At 41.7% G+C, this 17923-nt stretch overlaps 1 pseudogene; it reads left to right on the plus strand.

Moving 5' to 3' along the window:
- The window catches only part of LOC148124077 (E3 SUMO-protein ligase KIAA1586 pseudogene), a 48983-nt pseudogene extending 31367 nt beyond the window's left edge, over positions 1-17616 (plus strand).
- The last annotated feature ends 307 nt before the right edge of the window (positions 17617-17923 follow it).

Here is a 17923-nt window from a genome sequence, read left to right on the forward strand (position 1 = left end):
CTAAAACGGAGGGATTTTATGATAAATTGACTGATTTAGATAGGATTTTGACAGGTACTGATGAAAAAGCGATTAAAAAATTATATAGTTATTTGCTGGAAATTAAATTAGAGGAGGAACAAGTTAAAGAAATGATGATTGTTTGGGGGAAGAATTTTGGATATGGGATTGATTTAGAGAAATGGGAAAAATTGTGGTCTCAAAATTATAAAATGACAATGTCAACAGCATATAAAGAAAACTTGTATAAGATGTTTTACAGGTGGCATTTCCCCCCGACAAGAATAGCAAGAATGTTCAAGAATAAATCTGAAAAGTGCTGGAAATGTCATCAGATACCTGGCTCATATTACCATATGTGGTGGACTTGTGAGGACGCTAGAAAATATTGAACTAAAATTTGCATATGGTTGGAAAAAATGATAAAGACACATATAGACTTGAAACCAGAGATTCTTTTACTGGGAATTTTACCTGATACATATAATAAAAATTTGAAGTACTTGATTGTAAATGTATTAACAGCGGCTAGGATTGCATTTGCTAAAAATTGGAAGAGTGAGAAAATTCCATCAGAGGAAGAAACTATTAAGAAAATATTGGATTGTGCTGAAATGAGTAGATTGACATTTGAAATTAGAGAACAAGAAGATAAACAATTTTATGAAGTTTGGGATCTTTTTTATCAATGGTTAGATAATAAAACATAATAATAGAATATTTAGACTTAGGATATAATGAATATATATTTTCTTTTTCTTTTTTCTTTGATATTACTTTTATAAAACTTTACTAAGATAGATTTGGTATGATTTTATGATTTGTTGTAAAATAAATTAAGTAAATTATAGTTATCTCATTAAAGTATGAATTAACAAAATTATAGTTAAATGATTTCTTAGTAATGATACTAGGTTATACAATTGTTGATTGATAATATGAGTGATTATGTAATATAACTATAATGGCGTCTAGGAAACGGATGCACAAAAAAAAGTGGTAAACCAAAAAAGTGGTAAACCAAACCTGTGTAAATCTATGAAGGAGGAGGATGTTTTATGTTTTATGTTGTATGTTTTATGTGGTTTTGTTTGTTGTTAAAATCAATAAAACTTTTTTTAAAAAATATGATTGTCACTGGTTTCCCAAATTTGAAGCTGGAATATTTTCAGCTATATCTAGGTACTCTAGGAAAAGAAGTTTGCCAATACATCATTTCTTGAAAAACTGGAATAATCTCAACAGTGCTAACTTAAGCAAAGAGTTACCAAAATATTTTCAGCATGTCAATTGTCTCATGAGAGGCAAGAATACTTTAGATGATTTCTACACAACATTAAAAGATGCTTATCAGTCTTTATGATGAGCAGCTGTGAGACACTCTGATCATTGTATGATTCATCTTGTACCTGTTTACAGACAAAGACTTAAAACCATGAAACCAACAATTAAACCAGTGAGGACTTAGACTGAGGAGGCAAAGTTGAAGTCACAGTCTTTTCTTGACTTCACTGATTGGAATGTTTTCGAAGATATCTCTGCAAACTTGGATGAACTCACAGATACTGTAACATCATATATCAGTTTTGTGAAGACCTTTGTGTGCCAACTAGAAACCTATGAATATACAGGAACAACAAACCTTGGTTCACAGCTAAACATAAATAGCTATATCATGCCAAAGAGGAACCTACAGAAAAGGTGACAGAATGATGTAAAACCAGGCCAGAAACATAATAACAAGGCAGATCAGAGCAGCAAAAAGAAGCTACTCTCAAAAGCTAAAAATTAGTTATCAACAAATGAACCAGTAAACATGTGGAAAACTTTTAAAAATATCACCGGCTACAGCAAACCTGCTTCCCATGCTGAAGGAAATCAACAATTGGCAAATGACCTGAATGTTTTTTACTGTAGGTTTGAGCGAAAACTACTGCCACTCTACTAGACACACCAACAACAGCCAAGCTTCCTACAACCTATTCCATCCCATTGAGCCTACCACCTCTGGTGATTAAAGCTCACATGGCTGACAATGAAGTGCAAGGTCTATTTCACAGACAAAAGCCAGGAAAAACACCAGGCCCAGGGAAAATAACTCCTTCTTGCTTAATAGCTTGTGTTGACCAACTAGTCCCATGTTCACCCCCATCTTTAATAAATCATTAGAAATATGCTATGTTCTTTTTTGCTCCAAACATTCTACTATCATCCCAGTGCCAAAGAAACTTTCCATTAAGGAACTGAATGATTTCAGACCAGTTGCCCTAACATCTGTAGTTATGAAAATCTTTGAAAGGGCAGTGCTGGCCCACCTGAAAACCATCACAGACCTGCTATTAGACGCCTTGCAATTTGCCTACCAAGCAAATAGATTGACAGATGATACTGTTACTATGTCTCTGCACTACATCCTACAACATCTTGAATGTCCAAAGATCTATGCAAAGGTCTCCTTTGTAGACTTCAACTCAGCATTCAATACCATCATCCAGATATTCTTCTAATTAAACAAAATCAGCTAGCTGTGCCTGATCACACTTGTAAGTGGATCATAAGCTTCAAGGGTGGGATTTAAATTTCTTAACCGGTTCTGTGGGTGTGGCCTAATTTGTGGGTGTGGCTTGGTGGTCATGTGACTGGGTGGATATGGCTTGCTGACTGGGCATGGCTTGGTGGGCATGTGACTGGGTGGGCATGGCTTGAATGTAAATATTATAAATATTTATATAAATATTTAATGTTTTATTTTTAAAAAGCAACTTTTACCCAAAAGCAGGCAAAGCAGGCAGGCAGACTGAGTTGCTCACAGAATAACAGATTCACTTAGAGCTCTATATAACTCCAATCAGCCACCTGAGTCTGTCACACAAGTAAATTCATAAAATTTGCTTGCAAGCAAATTCACAAAATTAACTCACAAAACACCATGTATATAAATATTGATTTTTTTATAAACAAGAGAGCAACTGAATGATTTCAGACCAGTTGTTCTAACATCTGAGTTATGAAAATCTTTGAAAGGCTAGTGGTGGCCCCCCTGAAAACCATCACAGACCTGCTATTAGACGCCTTGCAATTTGCCTACCAAGCAAATAGATTGACAGATGATACTGTTACTATGTCTCTGCACTACATCCTACAACATCTTGAATGTCCAAAGATCTATGCAAAGGTCTCCTTTGTAGACTTCAACTCAGCATTCAATACCATCATTTCAGATATTCTTCTAATTAAACAAAATCAGCTAGCTGTGCCTGATCACACTTGTAAGTGGATCATAAGCTTCAAGGGTGGGATTTAAATTTCTTAACCGGTTCTGTGGGTGTGGCCTAATTTGTGGGTGTGGCTTGGTGGTCATATGACTGGGTGAATATGGCTTGCTGACTGGGCATGGCTTGGTGGTCATGTGACTGGGTAGGCATGGCTTGTATGTAAATATTATAAATATTAATGCAAATATTAATGTAAATATTGAATTTTTTATAAAAAAGAGCAACTTTTACCCAAAAGCAGGCAAAGCAGGCAGGCAGATTGAGTTGCTCACAGAATCACAGATTCACTTAGAGATCTATCTATCTCAAACCGGCTACCTGAGTCTGTCACATAAAATTTGCTTGCAAGCAAACTCATAAAATTAACTCACAAAACACCATGTATGTAAATACTGAAATTTTTATTTTAAAAAGAGCAACTTTTACCCAAAAGCAGGCAAAGCAGGCAGGCTGATTGAGTTGTTTACAGAATCACAGAGTCACTTTAGAAATCTATCTATCTCCAATCAGCTACCTGAATATGACTCTGCAATGAAAACTAGAAGCTTCAGTCCTAAGGAAAGTTCAGCTGTGCTTTTAGATTAGCTAGGAAGCAAGAAATCCAAGGATTTCCTGCTTTCTAACTAATCTAAATCTCCCGGCAGAGCAGAACAACTGATGGTCAGGGAAAAAAATGGAAAACTAGCAACTCACCAAACCAGGCAAGTTGGATGGCTTGCATGCCAGGTAAGGAGTGAATGGGTGGGGAGGGACGGGCCCAGCCAGTAGATCGATTTGCCGGTTCTCCGAACTACCCATGTATGCAGCATTTGCAAGAAATCAACTCTGCTGCCTGAACAGCTGACAAGCGCTGCACATGGGTATGCAGCATTTGAAAATCCTCTTGTTTCCTGCTTTTTCAACCTCAATTGTGCCACACATAGCAGCTGAGGAGGGAAAAGCAGGGAATAGAGGACAGCCTAGAGCCCGGGCAGGTGGGTGGGCCAAACACCCAACTGGTTCGGTTTCAGCTGCTCTTCACAGCTACCGGTTCTGGGATGCTGCCAAACTGGTAGCATCCCACACGATAAGCTTCCTAACAGACACGAAGCAGCAGGTGAAGCTAGGCAAATTACATCAGATACCTATACAGCCCCCCTGCACAGCCCCGCCCCCCTGGGCTCTCTCCATTCCTCTTCTCTCATAGAATAGAATAGAATAGAATAGAATAGAATAGAATAGAATAGAATAGAATAGAATAGAATAGAATAGAATTAGAATGAAATGGAATGGAATAGAATAGAATAGAATAGAATAGAATAGAATAGAATAGAATAGAATAGAATAGAATAGAATAGAATAGAATTCTTTATTGGCCAAGTGTGATTGGACACACAAGAAATTTGTCTTGATGCAAATTCTCTCAGTCTACATAAAAGAAAAGATACATTCATCAAGAGTTAAGAATCATAAGGTACAACACTTAATAGTAGTCATAGATTACAATAAGCAATCAAATCATACTAGGAAACAGTCAATATGAATACAGTCATAAGGATACAAGCAACAAAGTTACAGTCATACAGTCACAAGTGGGAGGGGATGGGTGATAAGGAGTGATGAGAAAATTAACAGTAATAGTAATGCAGACTTTGTAAATAGTTGGACAGCGTTGAGGGAATTATTTATTTAAATGTAGATTCAGATGTTCCTAGCATTACCTTTATAATGCCCTCTGATGGATTGAAATCATCCTGTTTATCTGTTTGCAATTTACCTTCCAAATCAATGGTATGATTGTGAAGAGATCTGCATTGTTTCTTAAATGTTACGTTGAAACAGTGATATTCTCAGGTAATATGTAATTGTTGTTTAGTTCCATGGGTAAGCAATAGGTTATGGTGGTTACAAATTTGTTCTTTTTGTATGCATACAACTCCCAGGCCATCTGGAAGCAATTCCGACCTTGTCCCCCTGCAAGACAAGTCTACCACACCATCGCACAACATGTGGCTACAGTTAGGTATCATCAGAAGCAAACAGGAAAAATAAAAATTTATTCAGCATTCAAGCAGATTAAGTCTAGGCAAAGAAAACATTTTCCATAATCAAACAGGAATTAGATTACTCCTTGCATTTGGGCTGTTATCTTTATTGGTTGACTTTTCCTTTGCATCCATTATCTACTACCCAATAATGTGAGCTATAAGAGAAATCCAATGAGCTCCTTGCTGGAGAAATGTGAAAGATAAAAGAAGCAGAAGCCCCCATACTTCCTACAATGGATGAAAAATATGCAACTTATTTAATTGAAAGCCTTATTGACACTGAGCCTCTTGTAGAAATAAAATAGTTGGCACAACAAAAGATTTGCTTTCCAAATCCAACCATTCAGTTATAAAACTGACATTTATAAGAAAGAAAAGGCACAAATAAAAGCTGCTGTTATTAATCATTTTTCCAAATATTCCCTTTTATTATAACTGTCTCTGCATACAAGAATACCTTGTGGTTATGAAAGAAGAGTGAAAACACCCTGAATCATACAGTCAGTCACCATGCCTTAGAAGAATGAAGATAATCTTTTAAAGGTAATTCATGGAAATGTTGAAACCACTCTTTTAAAGGTCAGACAGAGGGTAATGAGGACTTTAAATACTGGGAATGGATTGTCCCAATTTCTGCCAATCCAAGTAAGTCAGGCTGCTTTATTCCTGAAGTACTGCAACTAAAATACTTTGATGGGTAACCCCGCTAGAATTCTACAGAGTGCTCAAAATACTATGAAGCATTTTAGGTTGGGAACACTTAAAACTATTGTGTGATTCCCATGGAGAACACTTCATCTAGCCACAAAGAATGAATACTTATGTTTCATAAGTGGGATTTTCAGCAAATGAACTTGCATGTTCTTTCTTAGACTAAAATGCAACCTATTATTTCATTAGGAAGGTGTCAGATCTGTAGCTACTGTTTTGGGGTGATTTGAAGTTTTTTCCCCATTCTACTCTGGTTCTTCAAAAAGTTACCTGTAGCACTAATATTAGTCTTGGATTGACGGTTTGGCAACAGCCACTGAAGTGTACTCTTATGTAATGATGTCATGACATTTACAAATATTCCTTAAAAATCATCTAAAAAACCATAGCACACACACTTTTAAAAATAATTTTACTGAATTTCAAAGGAATAATAAAATACAAAATAATATAAAAGGGAGAAATTGGGAAGGGTAAAAAAAGGGAGGAAATTTAAAAGGTGACAAAATAAAAAATGCATAAAACAAATTATAAACTTTTCAACTTTTTATAATAGAGATTCAAACATGTAATATAGAAACATACTACTCTAAATTTAAGTAAACATGTAGCAGTTGAACAGCATGAGGAAAATAAATTTTCATGTTTGGAAGGTATGGGAAGCCCTCTCCTAGAAGAATGAAATATTTTGAGAAATATTAAAAAGAAAGAATATTATATTTCCCTAAATGAGAAACAGAGAAACATCTTCTTAAAAGACAGAAAGCAGACTCAGTCTCTCTCTGCCCCAGAAACTAAGGAGGCCGCCTTTTAAAAATACAGATTTGGTAATCCATTCAAGACAGAATTAAAACCCCAACTCATTGCCATCCTTCATAAGACAAACTAATTAAAATCAAATAACAAAATACATCTCTAAAATACAAAATGCTGTATAAAAATCCTTGAAATTGCTACAAGATGCTAAATACAAAGGAGGCTTTGGGTTGTCAGTTTGGAAATTATACTACCAGGCCTCTGCACTTGTCTGGAGGAAAGAATGAGTAAATCTGTGACAACAAAGGTTATTAAATTTGAAGGGGCATGATCAGGGGTGGGGTTTCAATGGTTGTTAACGTCACCAGTAGTTCTAAGAACCAAAGTAAAAGCCTCCATTTTTTAAAAAAAAACCTGTTTCTTTTACTGCGCATGGCAAAAATTCCTTCCTCATTCTCCCCCGCTGCCTGCCTTCTGCCACCCTGATGAGTGAGTGAGGGCAAGCCGCAGCCCCACTCACCACTGCTGCTAACCATCCTCACCAGGCTGGCCTGCCTCCCAGGCCCACCTTGCCTCCCGAGTCCAACATGCGTGCCTTACCTTAAAGAAGATGCAAGCCTTGGCCGCCGCTGCTGCTAGCCATCCTCGCCCGCCCTGGCTGCCTATCCCGCCGTCCTCCAAAGATGTAGATTGGTAAGTACAGCCTCCAACCAGGTCGCCTACCTACCGCTGCCACTCCTGGTCGATTGCCAAATCACGGGACACCCACCGCCCTTGTTGACACTCCCTGCCTCACCAGCTTCCACCTTCCCTTGCCCACCGTGACCCAAGGGTTGCTGCCTTGCCTTCCCACCACCAATTGGTAGTGAGGAGGCAAAGTAGCAGCTCCTGCTGGCCCGGTTCCCTACCCCCTCTTGCCACCGGTGCCACCAGCTGACTCCCAGGCCTGGCGCCGCTGCCTCACCCACCACGGCCCAAGGGTTGATGCCTTGTCTTCCCACCAATGATTGGTAGTGAGGAGGCAAAGCAGCAGCTCCTGCTGGGCCAGTCCCCTACCTCCTCTTGCTGTCGTCAGCTGACTCCCAGGTCCAGTGCTGCTGCCTCACTCACATGGTGGCTGCCATCTTGGCTAGCCCACCAGTGCTAGCCCGCCACCTTCCCTTGCCCACCACAGCCCAAGGGTTGCTGCCTTGCCTTCCCACCACCGATTGGTAGTGAGGAGGCAAAGCAGCAACTCTTGCTGGGTCAGTCCCCTACTGTTAAGTTTGGGAAAGGAGAGGCTGAACCAGAGCATGAGTGCAACAATACTTTATTATAACAATAAAGGGCTGACCGTGCTTGCCAAGCCGGGAACTGGCTCGCAGCGATCAGCGACTGGTTGGACCCCGCAGCCTGCTTTTACAGCTGGCTGCTGGGGAGAACCAACCAATGAGTGAAGGGGAAGAACACCCCCGCAAAGTGAATGGACCTGAGTGAGAACTCCTAGGGTTCTCAGAACATAACACCCCTTCCCCCAGATGCGAACACGCATAGTCTTTGAGGTAGGCAGGAAGTTTATGCTGGCGCCCGGAACAGGCGCAGCTCTGGGCGCTGTCTGTCCGTTCAGGGTCTGCCTGGGAAGGCAGAGCTGGTAAAGTGTCACCAACGTGCCCCTCGGTTCGGGCAGGTCCGGGACTCGTAGGGTTGGTCACTGGGGACGTGCTCCTGTAGACTGGATCGGACTGGTCAGCTGTCTGGGCGCCGCTGTCCATGTTCGGGCTTTCTGGAATGGCTGCCGGTGTAAGCTGGTCGCCGGGAAGGATGTGGATGTGGGGTTGATGTTGAGGCCTCCTTCGTTTTGTAATTCTGGGTCCCTGCTAGCGAGGTGCTGAGGCGCCTACGCAGCTGGTCCAGGTGCCTTCTCCAGACACGACCGTCCTCCAGTCTGACTCGTACGACCTGGGTCCGGTGATGGCCACGATCTCGCCCGGGATCCACAGGGGGTCTCCAGCGAAGTTCCTCGCGAATACTGGCTCCTGTAAGATAAAATGTCTAACCCCGATGTGGAAGCGAGGGGAGAGTCAGGGCAGTATTGAGGGTGCAGTCTGTCCAATACAGTCCTCAGGCGCCTGCCCATCAGGAGCTCAGCTGGGGACTTATTGGTGACTGAACAAGGAGTTGAGTGCTGGCTCATCAGGAAACGCGCGAGTTTGTGGTGCCAATCATCCCTGCTGAATCTCGCCAGGGCTTCTTTAGTGGTCCTGACGGCCCTTTCAGCCAATCCGTTACTGGCAGGATGAAATGGGGCTGTGAAAATGTGGCGGATACCCAGGTTGGCAGCAAAACGGCTGAACTCGGTTGATGCGAACTGTGGGCCATTGTCAGAGACAATGGAGTCGGGTAGCCCGTGTGTTACAAACAGGCGAGTTAATACTTTGGTAATTGCTTGTGTGGTGGTCGTGGATAGCTGTGCTACATCAATCCATTTAGAATAGGAGTCCACGACTACTAGGAACATTTTCCCATGCAAAGGGCGGCCAGGTCGATGTGAATTCTGGACCACGGAGCGCTGGCGCTCTCCCATTTAGTAGGGGTGGCAATAGGAGGAGCAGGACGGGATTCCTGGCAAATGTTGCAGGAACTTACCCATCTGACGACGTCCTCGTCGAGGCCCGGCCACCATACATAGCTGCGTGCTAATGCCTTCATTCTAACGATGCCAGGGTGTCCCTCATGCAACGCCTCCAGAATTCGGGTGCGCAGTGAGGTCGGGATGACCACTCGAGTGCCCCACAGTAGACAGCCCTGCAAACTGGACAATTCCTGCATGCGGGTCTTGAAAGGTGTGAATTTGTTTTCAACATTACAACCCGGCCACCCCTCCTCACCCAGTCGAGCACCTGGGCGGCGTTTTGTCTGCCTTGGTTTTAGCAGCAATGTCAAGGGCAGTGATGGGGAGGTCCAGTTGGGTGACCTCAAAAATAGCGTGGACAGGAGCAGGGTCTTCAGCTGGAGCTGGCAAGGGACAGCGGCTGAGAGCGTCAGCGTGGGACAATGTTTTACCTGGACGGTGTATGAGTCTGTAGGAGTAGGCTGCAAGGAAGAGGGTCCATCTCGTCATTCTAGGAGAAAGGACCTGAGGGGTCTGTTTGTCCCCAGCTAGTAGACCCAGGAGGGGCTTGTGGTCCGTGACCAGCTCGAAAAAATGGCCAAAGAGAAACTCGTGAAATTTTTTCACTGCTGCAACAGCTGCTAGAGCTTCCTTATCGATCTGGCTGTAATTGCGCTCTGTTGTAGAGGCGTCCTGGAGAAAAAAGCAATGGGAGCCTCGGCGCCATTGGGAAGCCTGTGACTTAATACTGCCCCGATTCCAAAGGGAGATGCGTCTGCTGCCAGCACTAATGGAAGGTTGGGGTCGAATTGAATAAGTACCGCCTCTGGCGTGAGTAGTGATTTGACGGCGTGAAAAGCAGCGTCTTCTTTGTGCCCCCAGTGCCAAGGTGATTTTTTCCAGTAATCTGTGTAGGGGTTCAGCTACTGATGCTTTATGGGGCAAGAAGGAGGCGTAAAGTTCAATAGCCCCAAGAAGGCCTGTAGTTCAGTTTTGGAGGTTGGAGTGGGTGCCTCGTGAATTGCCTTAACCTTGGACTCCAGGGGTGAATGCCTGAGGCGTCAATTTTATAACCCAGAAAGTCCACCTGTCTAGTGGCAATGGCGCATTTTTCTTTTTTCAATTTGAGGCCATGCTGTCTGAACCTCTCTAACACTGCTCTGACTCTCTGGAAGAGTTGGGGTCTGTCCCTGGCCGAGACTAAGATGTCGTCGAGTAGGGTACTACACCAGGAGGCCCTGCAAAATCCGCTCCATGAGGGATTGAAAAATACCTGGGGCAACACTTACGCCAAATTGGAGACGCTTGCATCGGAAAGCACCCCTGTGAGTGACAATGGTCTGGAGTTCCGCTGTTTGGTTGTCAACAGGGAACTGTTAATACGCTTGAGACATGTCCAATTTGGCAAAAATGCTGCGGGTTCAAAAGTGTGTAATAAATGCTGAATGACGGGCACTGGGTAAGCGCTGACTTGTAGAAACTTATTGATTGTGGTCTTGTAGTCCGAGCAAATTCTCAGGCTACCGTCTTTTTGAGGGTGTGACAATGGCGTCTCCCATTTGGCGAAATCTGTTGGCTCAATGACCCCTTGTTTTAACAGTTTATCCAATTCCGCATCTAGTTTTGGCGAATAGCGAATGGGACCCTCCGCAGCGGTTTAAGTCTGTTTGGGACTGCCTGGGGTCGACTGAGAATGAGATAGGGGTACCGTTATAACACCCCAGCTCATCGCTGAATACATCTGAGTAATCAGCGAATAAGGAGTCAGTGTCAGAGGTTGAGACAGCATGGACTCCTGTTAGCCCTAGGCCGAGATGGGGAAACCAATCGAGCCCCAATAAAGTAGGGAGATTGCCGTTAACTACCACTAGAGGTAGGTGACCTTTAAAAGCTCTAAAATTGACAAGGAACTTGCCTCTGCCGATTACAGGAATGGTCCTCCCCTGGTAGTCCTTCAGGCTAAACTGGCACTTCTGGAGCCGGCTAGTTGATAGGCTGGGCTGGAGCCTCTTGAGGGTGTTCCACGAGATAATTGAGAGCGCTGACCCTGTGTCAACCTCCATGCGGCACGGTTTACCTTCTAAGTAAACAGAGAGAGAGATTTTACTAACAGTGTGGCAAGTGTGCTTGGCATGGTGGTGAGTGCGACAGTTCAATACTTGCCTCTGCGGTCCAGAGTGTGAGAAGGGGGTGCCTTTGTGCTGGGTTTTGAGGGGCTTGGCAGACTCTCGCGATGTGCCCCCTTTTATGGCAGTTATTGCAGGTGGCTCCTTTGAACTTGCAGGTGGCCCTCAGATGAGATCCACCACAGGCTAGGCACAGGGTGATGTGCTTGGGCGGACCGATGTTTTCTTGTTTGGCTCCTACCTGCGGCCGTCTGGCGTTGGAGAGGCGGTGGACGTCGTTTTCATCACTAGGGGCTTCCTCTGCTACCACCTCCTCGGAGTGGACTGGAACTGTCGTTAGCTTTGCAGTCGGGCCATGGATTTCGGTGGCTGAGTGCGCTGCCAGTTCTGCTGCCAAGGCCTCCTCGACGGCTTGCGCTAGGTTGAGGTCCTTTTTAGCGAGAAGGCGCCTCTGAAGGTGGAGGTCCTTGACCCCGCAGACTAGTTGATCGAGGAGCATGTCCTCCATGTAGGTTCCAAACCCACAATGCAGTGCTGCTGTTCTGAGGGAGGCCATGTACTGATTGATGGTCTCCTTGTCCGATTGCTTCCTCATACGGAAGGTGAATCTCCTGGAAATCTGTGAGGGCCTGGGAGAATAGTGGTTAGTGAGGATTTCAAGTAGTTCAGACCAAGGAACGTTTTTCAACTCACGTGGAGCCACGAGGGCTGTGGCAGTATCGAAAACGATGGCTCCACAGTAGATCAGGAAATACGATTTTTTCCGATGCTCCCCAGCATCAGCCAGCCTGATTGCATCGATATAATGGTTGAAGCGGTTCTTGTATGATTCCCACTTCTCCTCATCCGGTTTGAACGCTGGGAAGACTGGATTGGAATTCATGGTGATGGGACCGGTGGAACAACCTGTGGACAAAATCTCTCTGGGGCAGCGGCAAAAGGTTCTAGTGCCTGTGGCAGGCAAGTGATTTCAGCTCTGGAGAGGCTTTTCGCAATCCTCTCTCTCTCTCTGGGCTAGCACACGGTTCGGCTATCAACCGTTGGCAGCGTTTGAATTCGCGCCTGTGTGGGCGTCAGTGACTTGACTACAGCACTGCGCTGTACCTTTTAGGTTTGAAATTCAAATGACAGCCGTTTGAATTTTGCGCCTAAACAAACGAGCGGCTGCGGCTCACAGCGCTTCACTTTTCCTGTAGCTGGGCTAACAAGCGGCTACAGACGCTTCTAACTTTCGATTCTGACCGCTCTCTCTGGCTGCGGATCAGTGTTCGCTTCTTAGTGCTTGCTGACTGCTTTCTCTGTCAGCGGATCAGCGTTCGCTCTTTTTGCTTGCTGACCGCTCTATCTGGCTGCGGATCAGCGTTGCTCTTATCGCCGGCCGATCGCTCTCTCTCTGGCTGCGGATCGGCGGCTAGTGACTCAGCGGTTGCATGGTGCTTCTGGTAGCCATCCCATCCTCGTCGCCAGTGTTAAGTTTGGGAAAGGAGAGGCTGAACCAGAGCATGAGTGCAACAATACTTTATTATAACAATAAAGGGCTAACCGTGCTTGCCAAGCCGGGAACTGGCTTGCAGCGATCAGCGACTGGTTGGACCCCGCAGCCTGCTTTTATAGCTGGCTGCTGGGGAGAACCAACCAATGAGTGAAGGGGAAGAACGCCCCCGCAAAGTGAATGGACCTGAGTGAGAACTCCTAGGGTTCTCAGAACATAACACCTACCTTCTCCTACCACTGCCACCGCCAGCCCGGTAGAGAGCCGACTCCTGGGCCGGCCGTCCTCGCCACAGCAAGCTAGAAGACTGAGGAGGACCCCAGCATAGTTGGCTAGCCAAATAGCCTGTCTCTTTTTGGTAAGTTGCTTTTTTATATTTATGTATAAAATATATTAATCATAAAAACAAAACAGATACTAAAGAAATAAATAAACACATAAATAAAAATTATTTTACTATTCATCTTGATATTTTTTTAAGCAAAGAAGAAACATCAAGATAAATAGTAAAATAATTTTATTTATGTGTTTATTTCTTTAGAATCTGTTTTGTTTTTATGATTAATAAAAACAAAAACAGATAGTAAAAAATATATATAAATACATAAATATAAAAAAGCAACTTACCAAAAGGGAGACAGGCAATTTCTTGTTACATTGATGTTATACATTGTATGTTTCTGCTTAAATCAATATATAGCAACATCAATGTAATAAGAAGTTGCATGCATGCATAAATTGATTTTTTTAAAATAAAAGTGTTTTTTTAAACATAAACAAAACAAATAAACATAAACCATCTTCAGTTACATAGTGTGTTGGTTGGTACAAATCACTTGTGCACAATCTCTGCAGTCTTTCTCTTCCAATTTGCATTAATCCTTAGATCAGAAATCCACTATATATATTTATATTATTACTATTATTACTTACTTACTAGACTACTAATATTACATCATTTGATGTGAGCAAATCACCATTTTTACTTAATTTACTTTATAATGTTCATTTTATCATCATCAATCTATTCTACAACAATATATCCTTACTTTACCTTACCTCTGTAATTCTACTATACTTATATTATAAAGTATTATAAAATATTTCATAAATGAAAAAGCAAAGCAGAAACAAATATCAATAAGTACAGCAGTGGAACAGAAAAATTATTTACATTTCTTTGTACTGACTTATTTCTAATTTTGTTAATTGTATCAACAATGTTTATAATTATCAACCTTCTGTATTTAATTCATACATAGCAATGATCATTCTCTGCCTAATTTCTACCTCTTATCTCTATTCATTTCTGCACATTGTATTTTTTTAATTTCATTTTCATCTATGGGGATCTCTTCATTTTTCCACTATTGCGCAAACAATTCTAGCCTCTGTTAACACGCATAACATTAAATATGTAGTGTACTCCCTTTATGTGGATACCAACAAAATATTTCTGGTTTTAAAATTTAAATTTATATGTTGTTTTACCATTTTTGCTAACCTGGACACTATATCCTCTTGAATAGCTACACTAGCAGTGCCCAATACTGAATTCATATATTCCAGTTTTTTAAACTGAGGAATAAATTTCAGAAAAAGAATTCAGTATTGCTCTGTGAATGTGCCTATCAATTCCATTTGTAATTTAACTTCTTAGATGATTTTGTACTATCATCTATTTTTTGGACTATATATATCTGCATAAGGCTGTAAAAAGCTTCAGTATATTTTTAAGCTGCATTCTAAAAAGGTTAGGTGACCAAACATGGCTTCTTCTGGCTTCTCTCTCTCTGCTATAGAGAGAGCATTCCATTAGGGACTGTTGGTCCAGGTAAGTAGTCTTGGCTAGAAAAGATTTTTTGTGCCCCCACTGGCACAATATAACAAACTCCCTGGGTTTGTTAATAGTATTTCCATTTCAAATTTTTCTTTTTCAATTAATCAATTGTAATTATGGAACTATCGGCCATTCTTTTATATACACAGTGCAACATCTTTTTTATAGACTGTCATTTTCAAATCCACTTTCAGTTCCGTCTCATTCTTGTCTAGTGAAACTTGTTCCTCTTCCATAAGATCTTTTAAACACTAACTAGCTATAGTGTAAGGGACTTTTAAAAGTAACTGAATATTACTGATCTCTGTTCCTCGCCTGCTTTCTTTGCTTGCTACTGCCTTCACCACTCAACTTACAACAATCGAGTCCAAATCACTGTTGTTGGGGTTTTTTTGCAGCATATTGCCAAGATGAAAAGGCAAATGAATTTATCTGCTTTCTTCGGCAAGAAAACAAAAGGAGATCCAAAAGAGTCACAACCACAACCATTGGAGTCCGAGGAAAGCAGAGCCAGCACATCATCCATCAAAGAAAGCAGAGCCAGCAGATCATCCACACCAGGACCAGTGGAAAGAGCCAGCACATCATCCACACCAGGACCAGGGGAAAGAGCTAGCACATCATCCACACCAGGACCAGGGGAAAGAGCCAGCACATCATCCACACCAGGACCTGAGGAAAGAACCAGTACATCATCCACACCAGGACCAGAGGAAAGAGCCAGCACATCATCAGGTACTGGAAGAGTTGAATCAGACATTGAAGGGAACCTTCCTGACAGCTGGACACTGCAGCAGTACAATCATTTTAGGGAAAAATATGATGGACTAGACGTTTCCCAGAAAAAATTAGGTTCAAGTATTGCAGAAGATTTGAAATTTTGACCAAAGAAAAAAGTGTCCATGGAGCTAAGGAGTGGAAGAATTACCAAATTAAACCATCAGGAAGGAGTAAAGAAATCCAACAAGCTTCCCTCAGAAAGAAATTGAAGGAACATTTCTCATCTAAAGCTCACAACATCTGTACAGAGAAGTTAAAGCAATGTGAGCATGATGCCATAAGCAAAGGATTGAAGAAGATGAGTGAGAAATAACTGGGTAGTACATGTAGAGTGTTTATTACAGTTTATAGTCTGGCACAAATGTGCAGACCATTTTCATATATAGAAGATCTGACTGAGTTACAAAAAAGAAATGGTGTAGATTTGGGAACAGGGTTGCATTCACATAGAACTGCAGTTGCAAAAGATATCAGGAAACATTTTTTTAACCAAAATTATTGAGAAAACTTGCAAAATCTGTTTGATAATTGATGAAGCCTCAACTATATCTTCCAAACCAGTTCTTATACTGTACTTAAAAGTTGAGGGTCCAGCTTTCTCACCAACAATTTTCCTTGAACTAGTAGAATTAGATAGACAAGATGCAGAGATGATATATTGTTAGGTTATAGAAAGTTTGAATAAAGTTGGGTTTAAACTATCTGGAGAAACATTTAACTGGATTTTGTTCTAATGGAGCCAGTGTTATGCTTGGGAGAAAATCTGAGGTAAGTACTAGGATAGCCAAAGCGTTTCCTAATATTATAATATGGCACTGTTTTAACATCGCCTGCAACTTGTTTTAGATGATTCTATTAGGGAAATAAAGCAAATCAATCATTTTCAATTTTTTATTGATAAAATATATTCTATTTTCCATCAATCGAATAAGAATCTAATTGAACATAACAAAATTTCTTAACAACTTGAGATTGAAATTATAAAAATTGGTAGCGTTTTGGGACCAAGATGGTACGCCTGTAGTTTAAGATCAACCTAGCTGTGTGGCATGCTTATCCATCTCTACATCAATTTTTCTGTTCAAATAAAAAATACTCTGGTGTTCTGTCTCACCTGTAGCCACAAGGTGAGAGTCCAAATTTCCAAAGGAAAATACTCAAACAGACAGAAACAGAAGCGACAGAGTTAACTTCCCTTGGCTGAATTTGTCCTTGGCAGTTTTCCCAGAAGCTGCCTACCAAGTCCGATAACGAGCAAAGCAATAAATTAGAAGTGACCGTCACACAGAATAATTCATCCGAACTGCTAGCTCCAAAAGACAATTTGACCTGAACAGGGATTCAGAACTAACACGCCTCCTTATATTCCCTGAGGGGCGTGTCAGTCTCTTTTCTTTTTACGTTGTATGTCACGTTTCTGCCTGCGTCTTAGCCTTGCATCAGACCAGCATTTCTCAGCTTGATCTTCAGCTAATGACTCCGGCACACTTTCCTGATTATCTGCTGACACCTGAGGCACAATCAGGGAGGAAGTTTCTGGAGAGGAAGATGACTCCGAAACTTCCAGCAAAGTAGGCTCAAATTTTAGAGCCAAGTCCTCCTCTTCCTCCTGACTCCCATTTATGTCACTCAACAAGGCAGGCTCAAACCTTAATGCCAGATCTTCCTCATCACTTGAGCCTATGTCTTCTGACAGAGCAGGTTCAAACCTCCGAGTCACAACACTCCGGTATGGCTGCCCGTCTTGAAAACTCCTATTTTCTCACTGATTTGGCCTTGATGATTTATGTGCTAACTGAGCTATCTCTCCTTTCTAATGCATTGCAAGTGAGAAACATAGACATTATGAAGGCTGAAAAACTTGTGCTAAGATAAATTAGATCATTTGAAATGCTTGTAGAGGCAAATGATTCATATGAAAATAAGGTTGATGAATTAATTACTTCAGAAACCTTTAAAAATATAAATTTTATACAAAATCATCAATTTGTGGGACTCCCTCATGAAAAACTTATATAAGCATTGTAACTAGTTTGAAGAAAAGATTGATGGATTGTGAACATTTAAAAACAGGCTGCCAATTTAAAGACATCAATCAATTAAAATTTCTAAATTATTTGGAGCCAGAATATTGGAACATTGAAGAAGTGTGGTTCCATGGAGAGCAGCTGAAGGACAATTGGTTGCATTTGGTCAAATTTTCAATTATGAAATCAATATTAATGATTATCATGATTTCATAGAAAATGTACTAAAAGATTTTTAAAATTATACAATTCCTTGCAGCATTAAAAAGGCTAGCAATATTATTAAAACTATTGCAGTC

This window comes from Pseudonaja textilis, chromosome Z (assembly GCF_049901715.1).
Source record: "Pseudonaja textilis isolate UNSWEBS1 chromosome Z, rPseTex1.2, whole genome shotgun sequence".
Lineage (NCBI taxonomy): Eukaryota > Metazoa > Chordata > Lepidosauria > Squamata > Elapidae > Pseudonaja > Pseudonaja textilis.